This window comes from Plecotus auritus (assembly GCF_963455305.1).
Source record: "Plecotus auritus genome assembly, chromosome: 1".
Taxonomy (NCBI): domain Eukaryota; kingdom Metazoa; phylum Chordata; class Mammalia; order Chiroptera; family Vespertilionidae; genus Plecotus; species Plecotus auritus.
This window is the reverse complement of record NC_137770.1, coordinates 179452699-179470980: the sequence shown is the minus strand read 5'-3', so window position 1 is coordinate 179470980 and position 18282 is coordinate 179452699. Positions and strand designations below refer to the sequence as shown.

General features: G+C 37.2%; 1 pseudogene across 1 annotated transcript in view; it reads right to left on the bottom strand.

The window, feature by feature from the left end:
• Nucleotides 1-18282, bottom strand: part of LOC308241798 (acetyl-CoA acetyltransferase, cytosolic-like) — an 86646-nt pseudogene that overhangs the window by 1659 nt on the left and 66705 nt on the right. The gene's annotated exons all lie outside the window — the stretch shown is intronic.

Sequence of the window (18282 nt, the reverse complement as noted above, 5' to 3'; positions counted from 1 at the left end):
GGATCTGGAACTAAAACCCAGTTCATTATTCCAAGATCAGTAATTTTGGTATTGAATTAAACATGTTGACACTTATTGTTAACAATTAAATTAACATTTTAGAAATTAGCTATGATTTGGAAGTACTGTATAAGGTATTGCTTTTTCATAGTAAATTACTGATGATAATATGAAAAATTAAACAAAATTAAACAATAATGTGTAAATATAATAGAATCATTATGATTGTTACACTGTAATCAGATATTGGATTTATAAACTTAGGTGACTTCAATACCTATTAGATAATGCATACATTTATTCCAAGGAAATCAGCTTTTAAAATTTGACATCTATTATTTTAAAAAGAAAAGAAAACTGAATTCCATGTTGAAAGAAAAAAATAAGAAAAAAGGAAGAAATGCCAGTACTGATTCCTCAATATCCTCTCAAAACATTCCGGAAAGAATAATTTGAAAAACTAGTCAATGCCATGGCAATTTCATTGCTATGAGTTTTATATGTGTCATAAAACTTCCTTCTATGGAATTTTTAGATCTAATTTTCATTCCTAGATAAGAACTGTAAGATGAATTTCTTTCCAGCATCAGCTCAGCTCTATCCTCCTATTTTGGAATGATTTGAAATGGTCTAGGACCTTCCATAATACAGGATGTTGATGAGGCCTATTTTTAAATGTTTGCTCTTGAGGCATAGTATTCTTAGTTTGTGATTTGAGTGCGTGGCCTTTGCAACATGGTATGAGTTCTTAAGGGAAGCAGAGTTTTTCAGATGGACACTGTTCTCTAAATAAACACTGTTAAATATTCTTATTTTAAAGTAAGGGTTTTTTGTGTTTATTTTAGCCCTCAACTGATACTGTTATTGAACATAAACATAACCAGTGAGTACTTAGAAGCTAACTCCCTGGAGGCTGAACATTTTCTGCAAATCCCATAAGCAAAATTCTTTATCAGGAAGCTTCATTTTGCCAAAGATAAAGTATACAAATATTTTATTGGGAAAAGTAAAAAACAAAAATCATAAATACAAAGGTCAAGTTCAGACACACATACAGACAGACAGACTTGTGGTTATTTTCTCTTATAGATGTACTTCAACAAAAGGACTGATTAAATATAATATACATTTTGATCATCCGCTGAAAGACTGTGACCATTTAATTTTAAAAGTCTTTATATTATTTTGTCTTTCACCCTTGAAAATACGTGTTTTTAAGTACCTGCATTTTTTCAGATGTTTCCATCCTTCCAGTTATGCCTATAATTTTAGAAGTGTAGTTTACAAAGATAGATCTAAGAGAAATAACAAATCATTGTGTGACTTTAAAAATTAGATTTCAAAAGTACTGGTATTTATGGGCTAAAATTAATATCAAAAATGATACAGAACTGCAGTTATCTCCCTTCTACGTGATAAAAAAATAACAAAGAAGTAGTTACAGCATAAACAAGTTTAAGGATATATTTCTGGTTTTGCCTGCAACAGAAAAAAAAAAACATCTTCACTGAATAACTTCAATAAGATATTTAAGATATTGATTTCGCCCACAGTTTGATACTCATTTTTTTTTTATGTATATCAGCTACTGCAATAGTAGTGGCAGCAGTAGCAGCAGCAATGGTAAGATCAAATGCTTCAGCACCTGCAGAATTTTGTACCTCAAAACATTTTACCATAGCATGCTCTCTCCTTTTCCCTCCCTCCCTCCCTCCTTCTCTCCCTCCTTTCTTCAAGATTATATAAGGTAGTGGGATCAGGAGGGCTTTTCCTGGCACTATATTGGAAATATGAACAATATGAAAGTGCAATGATAAAGAACTTGTTCCTTGACTCTTGGATTCATCACCCAAAGCAAGAATTCTAGAAGGCATTACAGAGAAGAAGACAAAATTGGTGGAAAGAGCTGTCACTGTGCTATGAATCTCCCACCCCATCCATTTTGGGGGAAGAGGTAGAGTGCATCCTTTTAACAAGTCTAGAAAGGGTACATTAAAAAAAAGTTTTTGAAATGCATTTCCTGAACTAATTAGACTTCTGCCTAGGATATTTGGATCAGACCATACCATCAGACTTTGAAGGTGCTAAAAATGCCTGATTTTTTCCTCATATATCAGGTTTGTGTTATAAGAGAGGGAAAATCATATTGAAGTTATGTTGAGTCCTGTCTAACAGAACCATCTAGAATGGCAAGAGAACATCAGCGAAAGAGTCTACAGGTTACCCAGTGGCTGCAAAAGGAGGCTCAGTGGACCACCCAAAATTCAAAGGTATCTGCCTGGATCAAGAAAATAAAGAGAGGTGGGTCCAGGAGAGAACTCCTAGATCTCACAAAGTGTGCATGAGATTCACCTTTATACACCTGTGATCCCAGAGGGCTTTGTCAACATATCATCCAATTTAGGTAAGAATTATGAAGCCATGCCGAAACCAGTTTGGCTCAGTGGATAGAGCGTCGGCCTGCGGACTGAAGGGTCCTGGGTTCGATTCCGGTCAAGGGCATGTACCTTGGTTGCGGGCACATCCCCAGTGGGAGGTGTGCAGGAGGCAGCTGATCGATGTTTCTCTCTCATCGATGTTTCTAGCTCTCTATCCTTCTCCCTTCCTCTCTGTAAAATATCAATAAAATATATTTAAAAAAAAAAAAGAATTATGAAGCCAATTCCTGTGACATCCAAAACCACAGCTAGAAAGTGAGGGCAAACCAAAGAGTGAGAGGGGGAAAAAAGCTCAAATAAAAGAAAAAGAGATGTCAACCACACTATGTCCTCTTTCACACTGCAGGTGCAAGCTGGGGAAAGGAAGGAAAAACAATTGCAACCCAGTGATTTTTGTAGTTTGAGGATTAAAAATGGATCTGGGATATTTAAATTTCTTACTGGAGACTTCTTTCAGGTTAAAGTAACTATAGTATAGCATGTGTCGATTTTCTAAGTGGGGAGAAAAGTCATGAGCCTCCTTGAGTTTGTAAACCAAAGGCAAGGATATGTTGCACCTGATTAAACTTTAAAGGGATGGTAACTATAAAATCCACACATGTGCTTACTGAGCACATTAGGCACATGGATATTTTGGCTTACCTACTATCCAGTTAAAAATAGGGATTACCTACCCCTTAATGTCTTAGGTAGAAAATTCCAGGGTAGTGTCTGAGAGGTCCTTCTGAGTCATCCCCAAATCGATTGATCTGGCCAAGGGATTATAGTACTCAGAACAGACATAGATTATTTTCCCATTCATTTAAGAACATGGACTCTATTGTCATAAGAAACATGGAAAAAGTGAAAAACAGATCAAAATTTCAAATGTCCTCTAGAATAAATATCATCATAATATCCTGAGTGTATCAACAATGAGATGCTCAAGAGTTCTACAGTTAGCAAGTGAAAAAAGATATTATCATGCTCTGCTTTTATGATCTTTATTCTACAAGGCAACTGCCTACTGAAATAATTTATAAAATAGTACATTTAATAGAGTTATTTATGATGTCCATGTTTTCCTATATTAAATTTAAAATTTTCTTTATTACCAAGGAGTCTCTAAAAATATAAAGGATCAGAAATATAATTCAGATTATATCATGTTAGAATTTATATTTGAACTAATCTTATGTGTACCTTGAATTAATTTCATAGCCAAATGTTTGTTCTCTGTTCCTAAGTGGGTTTATTTAAACATCATAAATAATTTATTCCCATCTTGATTTATCATCACTGAAAAATGTACATGTAAAACATTTATATGCTTTGTTGCTATAATCACCCAGAATATTTCCTTCAGTTGAAAAAATAATAATTTCCTGATTAGGTTGAGGTTAAAATGTTAGCTAGCTAAGAGGTCCTAATTTTTCTTCTCCAATTTTTCCATAGAAAGGTATTAAAAAACTAAGAGATAAATCAAAGCCACTAAAGCAGTGAAAATCAGGATAAATCACCAAGTATCTGCCTGACTCCAGAGGGAATTTCTAATAAGTAAAGGTTAGATGGAGTCATTAAGCAGAATCATTTAGGGTAAGGTAATAAATTATGTCCATCAAACCTTAATGCATATTCTTACCTCAGAGACATGGTACCATCACAGAATAAAGCAAAAGGAGTCATGCTTTTAATGAGTAAGAACAGTTTTCTATGCAACTCAAAGCCATCCTCTGCTGCCCTCCCTTACTACAACTGGGACTGCAAATCCAATAATCAGCAGATCCCATGACAAAATTGGAGGAGAAATAACAAATTACATTGCAGAAAGAAGTCAGAAGCAGAGAGAGATGAACGCAAGACTAACCTGGGATGAGTAACACTCTCTGCGCTATAGTTTTCATGATTGCTTCACATTATAACCCAAATTAATTCCTATCTACAAATGACATAGCTAACCAGACAGTGAAAGCAGAAGTCTCCGTCCAGCATAGCTCACTAGATTGATGACTAAGCAGAAAAGAACTTTTTAATTTTAGATGTGGCAGATAGATTTCAGACCAACTGGTAGTAGTGAGGTAGAGCAATAAGGACCAATATATTTGATCATTGGTATAACTCTTCTCATTAACTGTTGAACACAAAAACAATAACATGCCAATCAAGATATAAAACAAAGAGAAAAAAAAATGTACTTGGTTGCAGGAATAAAAAAATCATTCTTAAATAATATGAACTACAGTACATAAAAGTAAATTTTAGAATGAGATCAGTGAAATGTTTCTATATTTCTAATGTTTCTATATTTCTAATGTTTCTATCTAGAAATTTATACTAATACATTTTCAAATTTGAATTAAATAAAATATTTCCCAGAGAAAATGATCAATTGTTAAAATTGTTAAAAAGCATGAAAGAATCTTTTTTAAATTGTCATAGAATTCCTGCCAGCTCTTAGCTCAGAAGAATTTTAACCATGTATGTTTTTAATCTTTCAAATTACAGATAAAGTACAAACTCAGTAAACTTATTCATCCAGTGTTACCTATCACGTGCTAATAAGCTGTTAGGCATTAAGAATAAAGTGATGGGCAAAAAAATCATCATGGCCCCTATCCTCATAGAGCTTAAACTCTAGTGTAGAGAAACCATGTATCCAGAACACAGAATAATATAGAAAACTTCAAATGTTTTTACTTCTATAGCCATGATATTGAAACCTGAGGTACTAACACACATATACACACACATACACAAAATGAACAAAATGCTAAATTAAGAAAGAAAATGCTAAAGAAATTGATAGCCAGTTTGAAATTTAATAGCCATGGCCTAGAGCAAAGAATATCCTTACATGATATTATTCTACAATGTTATTAAAATTTTAGATATTTTACAACAGCATATTGTACAATTATCCCAAATACACTTACAAACTAATTCTTGGAATGTTTAGCAGCAATTTAAAAAAAAAAAAAAGGGACATGAAAGGATATAATCCCTTTCAGAAGGAATTAAGGCGCTGGGAAGGCACTTGAGCATTCTATATTGGCCCCTCTTGCCTTTTGTGCCAAGAGGGACCCTCCTCTCACAATCCAATTGCCCTCAGCTGTTGCCTGAGCTTTCTGTTCATGCTGAGCATGAAGCCTCGTGGTGGCTGGTACCATGGATCTGTCTCTCGCCCAATCGTGTGAGCTGGGCCCTCCCTGGAGAAGAAACCTGAGTTCCCCGAGATATGTGATCAGTGCTGAGGCCCCGCCAGCAGGCCAGGGGATCCCAAGGCAGGTACTGGGCATGGAGGCCACGGGGGCATAGGCTACCAAGGAGACAGAACTGAACCTCACATAACCCTGCTTGGCCCCGGAGGATGACTGGTTAGCCAGAGACGGGTAAGATTCCTCAGGGAAGGAACAACCTAAGACAGGCACAGTCTCAGAGGGGCCATCAGGAGAGAACTTGGGGATCAATAGAGGTGGGGCACAGACCCTCACCCCCCCACCCTTGCAGGGGCCTGAAACCTCACCCCATCTGAGGGAGGGCTCCTGCCCCCATGGCTGCTTTGCTTCCCACGCCCAGCTCAGATCGGGACACAGGTGACAGACAGTGATTTGGCCCAGCTCGGATTTGGACCCAGGTAACAGACAGAGACTTGGCCGACAGCAGCTGCCCTATATCTAAATCCAGCCTAGCACCAGGAATGCTCAGGGCCTACTCAAGAATGCAAATAATCCTTTCCACTAATATTTACAGGGTAAATTAAGATTGTTGGTAGAGTATTAAATTTGACAGTAAAATAATAATCAAGTTTTCAGATTAATTTAAATAGGCTAATTGAAATAAGTGAATATTCAAGAAAATGTAATTGTACTGGACAAAAAGCTGTTCCTAATGTGGTAACTAAAATTTCTATTGGTAGTTCATCTCATGGTAAAATTCCTGAACATGCAATGAAACTAAAGCAGTCATATTTTTGTCAAAAAATTAAAATTTAAAGTCATCGAGACTGCATTATAAAATTTACAAAAGCCTCCATTAATCAAAAAAGGGGGGATAGAAGGGTAATATCATGTAAGGAAAAATATCCTATAAGTAAATTACATCTAGAAAACTTTTACTTTACAAAATTAGTTTTCATTTGTAATGCTAACAGCAAGACACCCATGAAAAACACACATGGTGTCTAAATAAGACAAAGGAAAATCTTTTGGGCAAAAATAAAAAGGATCCCAAACCAATTATATAGAAAAGATTCCTTTATTAACTTTTGGTCGAGAATATGTTTGTATATTTTCAGAAAACAACTCCAAGACCATGTGGATTCCTGCAACAGAGAGGAATTGACAGGTCTGCTCCAACCACGAAGACAAGAGGAGAAACAGTCCAGAGATGGAAGACGTTGATGACGCCTTGCCACGCTAGCAGTCAGCAGCTGTGCGACGCAGCAGGTTGCCTAGGACCAAACCAGAGAGGGTCGGACCTGCATTGCCACCATGAGCCCACCATCCAGATATCATTGCTGACATGTACACATAAGGAACTGTTTGACATTGAAATGGGGACTCAGAACTGTTGGACATGGAAATTGGGACTCAAACATTTTTTGTTATTATATGTTTATTTCTAGTCTGCAGAGGCAAGATTTTTTAAAGGAATGAAATGGGGGAAAAAATAGATACAGAGGCAAAGAAGCATTGAACAGACTGTCAAACTACAGTGGGAAGGCAGGGGAGGTTGCGGTGGGGGGGGGGGGGCTGTAGGAGATCAACCAAAGGACTTGTACGTATGCATATAAGCATAACCAATGGATAAAAAACACTGGGGGGAGGGGGCAGGTAAAGGCATGTACTGGGGGGAAGGGGAGACTGGGGGAAGGTCAATGGGGAAGGAAAAAAAAAAAAGGAGACATATGTACTACTATTTGTAATACTTCAAACAATTAAAAATAATAATTAAAAAAAAAAGAAAGAAAGAAAATGCTAGTAAACAATACCTAGTCTTTCATAACAAAATGGGCTAGTTTGACTTAATCCAATAATAAAGTTTTGATATAATATTAGAAAATATATTAAATAATTAGATTAAAACTAGAGGCCCGATGCATGAAAATTCATGCACTGGAGGGGAGTCCCTCAGCACGGCCTGCCCCCTCTCACAGTCAGGGAGCACTCACGGGTGGGAGGCGACTCGGCGGTCAGGGGTAGGTGACGCCCTCATCACACCTCTGCTGCCGCCATTGCTGGCAACGCAAGCCTCGGCTGGCCCTGGTTACCTGAGGATCGGGTGGCCCTGGGAGGCGCCACCATCTGAGGCTTGCCTGCACCTCGGGCGTCAGCTGGGCAGCTGACATCTGAGGCTTGCCTGCGCCTCGGGCTGGCCCTGGGCGGCTGGAGGCCTGAGGGTGGGTCCGGCTGCACCACGCACCTGCCACCCCCCCCCCCAGCTGAAAGGACTGGGGGACTCCGGCAGGGCTGAGGGGACTGGGTGCTGCCATCTTATGGCTATGGGCATCTCCATGTTTGTGACGGCATGATGGTCAATTTGCATATTCCCTCTCTATTAAATAGGATTGGTAAGCCATGTGATTAGTCAAATATAGCAAAATGTACCTTTGGCCAAACTAAATACACAATAGCAATGAGTAGAATAGAGAAGGATTTTCTAAAATTATCTAGAATTTTCAAAAATAAGGGTTCAAAAAGTAATGTAAAAACTGAGTATTTAAAAAATTAGAGTAAATAGATCTAACATAGTGTTCAATGAAGTTGACATTTTAAACCAATCAGAAAAGTATTAGTCAATAATTAGTTATGAGACTATTAGTTACCTATTATCAAAAAGAAAGTTAATATTTATATCACAATAAGAAACAAAAGAAATTTCAGATGGACTATAATTAAATGTTAAAAATGAATATTATAAATGGAAAAAACATAATAGAATATTTATTGAATTTCAGGTTATGAATTTTATGTTTTTCAGAAGAACAAAGGTACAGGAAGCACTCCCAAAGAGGAAGAGTGAATATCTGACATTATGTACAAAATACACTACAAATAATAAATTATCAAATATTTGCAAAATATATGAAAAAAATGGTATAACATGCTTAATATATCTGAAAGTCTTTAAAATCAAGAAAAGAATAACCATAAAATACCAACTGAAAAATGCATATAAAATAAAATAAGTTAATAAATATTTAATAATATTATCATCATTATCAAATCTGATAGACTATAACCAGACATATTTTGCTTATCATAATAATAAACAAAAACAAAAAGGAAAACAGAATTTTCAACAACACTAAAGAGTTTGTTAAATGGGACAATTCTGGCCAGAGTGTAGTTAGTGTATCATTCTAGAAAATAGTTTGGCAATATATGTAAATTACTTTGTAAATACTCATACTGTTGGCATGATAATTTCCAAATTAAGCTGTACTAAGGAATGAAATAGTTCTGAATCTTTGGTATCCTCTCTCTTCAGCCAGTTGAGGGGAAAGAATGATGAGCATTTGTGGGGAAGTTTTTATGGTCTTGGTCTGACAATGGCATTCCATTACCTCCTATCACCCTGCATTGGCTAGAAGTCAGTCATGTGGCCACATCTAACCTCAAGGAAGGCTGGGAAATATGGCCCATGCTGTGCCTAGGTGAAGGGAACAAAAAACTAACAGGTTTTAATTAACACAGATGAAAATCTGCCACACCATATTTTCCAATTATTCAAGAATAGATGCAAATAGATATGAAAACAAAAAATAATGGGGAGAATAAAAAAACATTGAAGTAACAATGATCGATTGTTTTGGAATACTAACAGTATGCTTGTTTTTCATGCCATTGACAGTTTTGAAGAGTACTGTTCACGAATTTTGTAGAATGTCCTGGAGCATATGATTGTGTGACATTGTCATGATTGGACTAAAGTAATGAGTTTGGGGGAAGAATACCAAAAAGATGAAATGCCCTTCTAGTCACATAATCTCAGAAAGTACATGATATTAACAGAACTCACCATTAAAGATACTAACCTTGATCTCTTGGCTAAGGTAGATTGGGAAGAATTGTATTTCACCTCTCAGAGGGAAAGTACTGACATAGATTATTTAAAATTTTTCTCTAAGGAAGATATGTCCCTTCTTTCTCATTTATTCAATCATTAATTTATGTCAATCTGTATTTTAATTTTGTACTTTGGGCTATAATCCAATACTACATTACTTATTTTATGCTCAAATTGTCTCAGCTTTGGCAATTGAGGTACCCCCACCCTTTTCCCCCCAGCACTTTTCCTTTTTAGAATGCATTTTCCTTGCTCCATTATTAGAATCGATCACTTTTCCAAGGAGCTCTGGCTTATTTTATTGAAAATTGGTATTTAGAAACCAAGATCTGGGTCCTGGTCTGAGTGTGCTTACACTACCATTAATAGATGCTTTTTGGTGGTACTTACGGTGACATAAATGCAACATCAAAGATTGTAAATTAGGCTGAAATGAATGTGTTGTGTGTGTATGTAATGATATGTATACACCAAAAAAGTTCTTGGTTCAATTCCCAATCAGGGAACATACCTAGGTGTGGGTTCAAACCACAGTTGGGGCATGTACGAGAGGCAACAGATCAATGTTTGTCTCTCTCTCTCTTCCTCTCTCTCTAAAATCAATAAGAAACATATCCTCGGGTGAGCATAAAATAAAAAAGAATTAAGCCTTTATTTGATAATATATTGGTAGTAAAATAGTCTCATTTATTATCCTCTCTTGTTCTTTATTTTAATCACAATATCTTTCAAATCACTAACCTTACCATGGTATACCATATACTAGATAAAATATACTAGAATATTTCTATTGACATCTCAAATGCCTCTAGCTACATATTAAGGAAATGTTGGAATAGCTAGTAAGATATATAATGACATGCTCTGTACCATTTGGCTGCTTTCAATAGTAAGGTAAAATCAACCCATGTCATGTGCAGTTTTAACAGAAGATTATATAAAATGAGAGCTTTCAGAGGAAGGCAGGGGAGGGTGGAGTAGGGGAAGAGATCAACCAATGAACTCATATGTGTACATGCATAACCCATGGACACAGGCAATAGGGTGGTGAAGGCCTGTGGTGGGGGTCAGGGGAGGGGTGGGAAAGTTCAATGGGGAAAAAGGGGGCATAGGTAATACTTTCAACAATAAATATTTTAAAAATTAATTAATTCGTTAAATCAACAAAGAAAATAATATCAATTAGCAAGGAAAGGAACGGGACCAAATTGCTTTTCATTTTCTCTTCTTAGTAAAGCTCTGGATTTTATAGCCTTATATTCACAAGCAAAGTAGCAATAGAACACAACTCTCCATAACAAATTTTGAGCGATAACATGATTTTCCGCCTATTTAGCAGCAGAAGGCTTTAGAGTCATACTTTTAAATTTTCTTTCCATTATTTGTAACAAACTCTTGGAGACTAGAAAATCATTTTTATTTTATTATTGCTTTTGTCTTTTCTCTGTTTGGCATTATTGATTTGTTTCTACTCCATTTATTTCTGAGCACAAACTGCATGAGAACTTAATTCATTCTTTGTCAAAAACACCACCAGTGGTAATATAAGTATGGTTTGAGGAATAGCATTTGTTCATTTAGGTTCCACTATGCGTTACCACTAAATTTTATTTAAAAAGAAGAAAAAGACAGGTTTCTTTTAGGGAATTATTTCTCGGCAAAAGCTTGACCACTTTATGTCAATTCACATGTGCCCTCTGAAGATTTATTAACTTATAAAATGAGTGACAGGTCAGAGTGATTTTGTTTGCAGGAAAAGAAGGGACATACCACTTTAAATGTATGAAGCTTCACGGTATTATAAAAACAATTAATCCTATCAAACTTCCTCAGATTAAAAAGTTAAGTACTATCTTATTTTAATACATGGGTTTATAAGGCTTATTAGACAAATTATTTCATGTTCACGTTGCAACAGAAAGTGAAGGAAGTTAGAGTGCTGTATCCAAGCACATATTTTGAGATGGAAATTAAGGGTGCTTAAATGCTGGAGGAGACCATCTGCTATGGGCCCTGAGGTTCCTTGCACATTCTTGCTAAGTAGGCAAAAAAAGCCAGGGCCTGATTATTCTTTACCAGGTCCATGTACAGGTGTGTTTTTTTTCTTCAATGAGCAACCTTGAGAGATGAAATAACACATTTTCATCACAGAACAAACAGCCTTCCTTCCACTCACTACAAACAGTGATTCTCTCAAGCTCCTGCCACATAGCCCACTGCATGTGTGGGCACCCAGCACTGGCCCTGCACATAAAATAGAGGATGCCCTGTTAAATTTTAATTTTGGCTAACCAATGGCTATTTTCATGTGTGCCTCAAATACTGCATGAGACATACATACAATGAAAAAAAAACATGTAACTAAATTCACATTGAACTAATATCCAGTATTTTTTATCTGCTAATGTGGCAAGCCTACGTCTGTGGTACATGGGAAGCATAGGAACCAACAAAAACAAACAGGAAGCTCTGGCTATTGCTTTTGCTTTTGCTGGGAGTAACAAAGTCCTTTGTCACTGACCCAGGAGTTTCATGTCTGTTCCTGGCATCCATGATGCAGGAACAAGCTGAACTGTTACCCAGCAAGTGTGGGAAAATCCGAGGTGGGGCACAGTTCCTGACACACGGAGGGGAGCTTGGTTTGGACCTGCCCACTTTAGCAGCTCATAGGTAAGAGGAGGAGAGGCAGGGGGGTTTCTAGACTGGCAAACTGAGCAAGTGGAACGCTTTTTGAAGAATAACAAGAAAAGAAAATTGCATATTCTGAAAAAATAAGGTTAAGGCAAGTTTTCAAATTGTTGAGAAACAATTCTCTCTGCGTCCCTTAAAGGTCTTACAAGCAGAGACACCGATTGTTTTTGTTGAACTTTTCAAGGATGTGTATAAAGTGAACAACCTCGAAAGACATAGTATATCCTTCCAGAGAAAAGGACGCATTGTTTACTTTCCTGTGTAATAAAGATAACATCTCCTTCTTGCGCAAATTTCAGGCAGGCTTACTGCACCTTATAAAATATTCAAATTCCTGATGCTGGATATTCCTCTCCTATAATGCAACACACCATGTGTACAGGCATCACCTGGCCTTCTTCATTCCACCTAAAGGAATTTGGTCTTGGGGACATGATGCAAATGTTTATGCTCTTGTTTACTGCTATGGCTGCAAGTAATGAAAGATCCATGTCTCAGGTCCAGGTGTCTCCTATCTTCTGCCAGCATCCATGAACTGGGGCTGGCTAACTTTTTAGCTTGCCAGGAGAATAAAATAACAAACTCTTTGCAGTTCTTAAGATTGTAGAGGGTTTCAAATTTTTGAAGAATTCATACATGGGGTGCTAGTCACTAGAGGACTATTTCATGTTTTTTCTTGAGAGCTGACAGGAAGATAATACTTGGACACGATTCCCATGTTCTTTCTCACCTCCAGAGCCTTCCCATATACTAGTTCTCTGACTGGAACAATGTTACCCCATCCTCTTCTTCCCAATATGCAAAATGTAGGGACATACGCATGCATAACTCACAGGCCTGGTATTACCCCTTTTGAAGCTGCCGGCCAATCAAGGAAGCCCTCTCTGACCTTTCAAGGTCTGCTCTTTTCTCCTTCCTCAATTCTCCTAAAGTGCCCTGTACTTTTCACATTATTGTCACTTCCTGTTCACATGCCATTTCACCCACTATACTTTAAGCTCCATGAAGTCAACTTTTGAAGTTGTATTCTCAATGCTTAGGATGATAATTGGCATGTGAAAAAGTCTTAATGAATATTTGTTGGAAAAAAGAGTTGTAGAAGTTACAGGAAAATTCCTTTCTTTGTGTTATATTTGGCTGAATTTTCAAAGAAATTATTTTTGAGCACTAATCTGTAATTAAGCGGTGCTAGGAAAACGTAATGAGTGAGCAAAGACAAGGACCTGATATTTAGGGTTCTCATGCTATTTCCAGAAAGATTCTCCGGACCCGTTTGGCTCATTGTAAGACTTGAAAGTTGTCCTTTCTATTCTCAAGAATTACTTACAGTGGCTAACTTAAGTGCAGATATTTTCCCACTAAAGGTAGAATTTAAAATATAGTTATTAGAGTAATTATGGGGACTTGAGGGAAGAAGTCCATTCTAGATGGGTAAAGACAATGAAATATAGGTTTCATGGACTGATTTGTGTCCTCCTCAGATTCATATTTTGAAGCTCTAACCTCCAAAGTGACTGTATTTGGAGATAGGGTCTTTAAGAGGTAATAAAGATTAAATGAAGTCATAAGGATAGAGCCCTAAGTAAACAAGACTGGTGTGTTTATTTTATTTTAATTTAATTGAAATTCCTTATTGTTGAAAGTATTACATATGTCTCCTTCCCCCCCCCCACCCCCCCATAAGACTGGTGTTTTTATAAGAAGTGGAAGAGAGAGAAGTCACAGCCTTTAGCTCCATGTGCATGCATGAGGAAAAAGCAATGTAAAGGCAGTGTGAAGGTGGCCACCTGCAAACCTTGAAGAAAGCACTCATCACAATCTGAATTGGCGGGAACTTTAATCTTATACTTCTAGCCTCTAAAACTGAGAAAATAAATTTCTGTTGTTTAAGTCATGAAATCTGTGATATATTGTTATGACAACCCAAACAAAAGAATAAAATTTCCACCTTAGAAAATACAGCTTGATATATTTTAATAGGGAAATTTTGCTCTACTAAACAGTGAAATTGGCTATAATAAATAGTGATTTTTAGACTTAAAGTAAAATGATTTCAACCAAAAATTTCTGTAATTGCATCATTTAGGGGTAAATGAATGTAAAGCTATCCACCAAAATCTATTATTCCTTTTTTTCTTGGGCACAGGCTGTGACTGCATTTCGCAGTCACTCTTGAGGATAAATGTGGTCTACATGTCTCTATGCTATCTTTACTATCCTATCTAATAAAGAGGGAATGTGCTAATTGACTGGCATGTCCTCACAAAGATGGTGGTGCCCACATCCAATAAGGAGGGAATATGCTAATTAACTGCCACCCCCTCAAAGATGGCGACACCCACAGTCACAAGATGGCGGAGCCCAGTCCCCTCAACCCTGCCGGGGCAGCAGGCACACGGCTTGTCTGGGCCACACGCCTGCCTCCGGAGTCCCCCAGTCCCCTCAGCCCATCAGCCACCCAGGGCCGGCCCAAGGCGCAGGCAAGCCTCGGATGTTGGCTGCCCAGCCACTCAGGGCAGGCTAGAGGCACAGGCAAGCCTCAGATGGCGGCTGCCCAGCCACCCAGGGCCACCTGAGGCTCAGGTAACCAGGGCCAGCCGAGGCTTGCTCTACCAGCAGTGGCAGCAGCAGAGGTGTGATGGGGGCATAACCTTCCCCTAATCCCCAGACTGTGAGAGGGTGCAGACCGGGCTGAGGGACTCCCCCTCCAGTGCATGAGTTTTCATGCACCGGGCCTCTAGTGACATATAAATGGCAAAGATGTATGCAAGAAGAAATCTCTGGCTATGGATTTCTGCCCTCTTCCACCTGGTTGGAACAAAAATGATTACCTATGCCCATGACCCTCTGTGACTTTATGGGGCAAGCCTCCCGGTAGCCTGAAACATTAACCTTTAAGCCATTTTCAGACATTCTCTAGATACCCCTTTCCAAATTCTATCCCATAGATATTACTGATTTGAGGTGAAATGATGATTTTATAATACTTGAAAAGTGACTTATCACCTACATTTAAATTTTTAAAGTTTGATGGCAACATATCCATAACTGCTGAGAACAATTCATCTTTACTCATGGGAGCTGAGGTTAATCCTCTGAAAAAAGTGGTTATTCCCAAATGGACAATTTATTTGAAATCTCATAAATGTTATTCTCCACTCTATAATATACTTATCTTTGACTTAATATTAAAATAATGTTTTTAATTACTACAAGAAAAATTACTATAAACTTTCTTTTTACAAAAATAGTTGAGTAAACTTGACCCAGATAAACCATAATCATCCATAAATATAGGACCAATATAGCCCTGTTATTAAATTAGTTGCAGTTCCCAACGACATGTCACACTCTTTTATGCTTTATTTTTTTAAAAATCTTTATTGTTGAAAGTATTATATATGCCCTCTTTTCCCCCATTGACCTCTTCTAGCCCTCCCACCCCACCCCAGGCCTTCACCACCCTACTATATGGGTTATGCATGTTTGTATGCAAGTTCTTTGGTTGATCTCGCCCCACCCTCCTTATACTTTCTTCTTCTATCTGAAATACACTCTCCCTCTTTATCAGTATCACAAACTCCTACTTATTTTTCAAGGCTCAGAAATGATCACCTCCTCTGTGGAGTATTCCTTAACTCTCCTGCTCTCACCTAAATAGAATTTTAACCTATGACATTGGGTTCTTTCTCCACATCTTTCTTTTACTCTTTCTCTTCTCATTTTTCCACTTCTCTTCCTCTTCTTCCTTTTCCCTTTTTCATTTTATTTTACTTCATGGATTTAAATTCATCAGACTTATAAAGTTTAAAAAACATAGGGATCTGCTAAATTGAAGAGCCCATACTTGGGGAATTTAGGAACATGTAAAGGCATCCACTACTCAGTCAAAACATAAAAGGAGCCCTAACCGGTTTAGCTCAGTGGATAGAGCGTTGGCCTGTGGACTGAAGGGTCTCAGGTTCGATTCCGGTTGGGGCATGTACCTTGGTTGTGGGCACATCACCAGTAGGGGGTGTGCAAGAGGCAGCTGATCAATGTTTCTCTCTCGTTGATATTTCTAACTCTCTATCCCTCTCTCTTCCACTTTGTAAAAAAAAAAAAAAATCAATAAAAAACTAAAAAATAATAATAACCTTAAAAAAAACATAAAAGGAATTCATTGAATATTCTTAAGGCTCAAGTTTTGTCTCCTTGAAATACATTGCATAACCTTGTTCAATATGAAATTCTAAAAGTATAGAAAATATTTATTTTAGTAAGGCAGCTAGTATACCAACGTGTTTTTATTCCTAGAAAAATACAACCTTCCAAAACTCAATCAGGAAGAATCTAAAAATCTCAATAGGCCAATAACTATGGAGGAAATTAAAGCAGTCATCAAAAAGCTTCCAGCAAACAAAAGCCCGGGGCCAGACAGCTTCACAGGGGAGTTTTACCAAAAATTCAAGGAAGAACTAAAACCTATCCTCCTCAGACTATTCCAAAAAAATTCAAGAGGAAGGAACACTTCCAAGCTCCTTCTATGAAGCCAGCATTACCCTAATACCAAAACCAGGTAAAGACAACAGAATGAAAGAGAATTACAGGCCAATATCCTTCATGAACATAGATGCAAAAATCCTCAACAAAAGTATAGCAAATTGGATCCAGCATTACATCAGAAAGATCATACACCATGACCAACTAGGATTTATCCCAGGGATGCAAGGATGGTACAATATCCACAAATCAATAAACGTGATACATCACATAAACAAATTGAGAAATAATAACCACATAGTCATATCAATTAATGAAGAAAAAGCTTTGACAAAATCCAACACCCTTTCTTGATAAAAACCCTCAGCAAAATGGGAATAGAGGCATCATACTCAACATAATAAAAGCCATATATTACAAACATACAGCCAACATCATACTCAATGGGCAAAAACTAAAACCATTTCACCTAAGAACAGGAACGAGACAGGGATGCTCACTTTCACCACTCCTGTTCGACATAGTACTGGAAGTGCTAGCCATAGCAATTAGGCAAGAAGAAGAAATAAAAGGCATCCAAATTGGAAAAGAAGACATAAAACTGTCATTATTCGCAGATGACATGATACTGTACATAGAAAACCCTAAAGACTTCATCAAAAAATTATTAGATATAATAAATGAATTCGGCAATGTAGCAGGATACAAAATTAACGCCAAGAAATCTATGGCATTTCTATACACCAACAGTGAACTTACAGAAAGAGAAATTAAAAAAAACAATCCCATTTACCATCACACCAAAAAAATTAAGACACCTAGGAATAAACTTAACTAAGGAGGTAAAAGACGTGTACTTGGAAAACTACAGGACACTGAAAAAAAAGAGATAGAGGAAGACATAAACAGATGGAAGAACATACTGTGTTCTTGGGTTGGTAGAATCAACATCATTAAAATGTCCATACTACCCAAAGCAATCTATAGATTCAATGTACTCCCCATTAAAATACCAACGGCATATTTCACAGACCTAGAACGAACTCTCCAAACATTCATCTGGAATAAAAAAAGACCCTGAATAGCTGCAGCAATCCTGAGAAAGAAGAATAAAATAGGAGGCATCTCAATACCAGATATCAAGCTGTATTACAAAGCCACTGTTCTCAAAACTGCCTGGTACTGGCACAAGAACAGAAATATAGACCAATGGAATAGAACAGAGAACCCAGAAATTGACCCAAACCACTATGTTTTTAAAATTAAATTGGAAAGTAATTTTTCTATGCTAACCCATTTACTTAAACCATGATATTTATATTATTTTTTTATTTTTTATTGTTTAAAATATTACATATATTAATACATATATCTCCTTTTTTTCCCCCATTGACCTTCCCCCAGCCTCCCCTACTCCCTGTCGCATGCCCTCATCCCATCCCCCCAGTGTCTTGTGTCCATTGGTGTGCTTATATGCATGCATACAAGTCCTTTGGTTGATCTATTTCCCTCCCTCCCCAACACTCCCCAGCCTTCCTGCTGTAATTTGACAGTCTGTTCGATGCTTTAGTGCCTCTGTATCTATATTTTTATTCATCAGGTTATAATATTCTTTATTATCCAT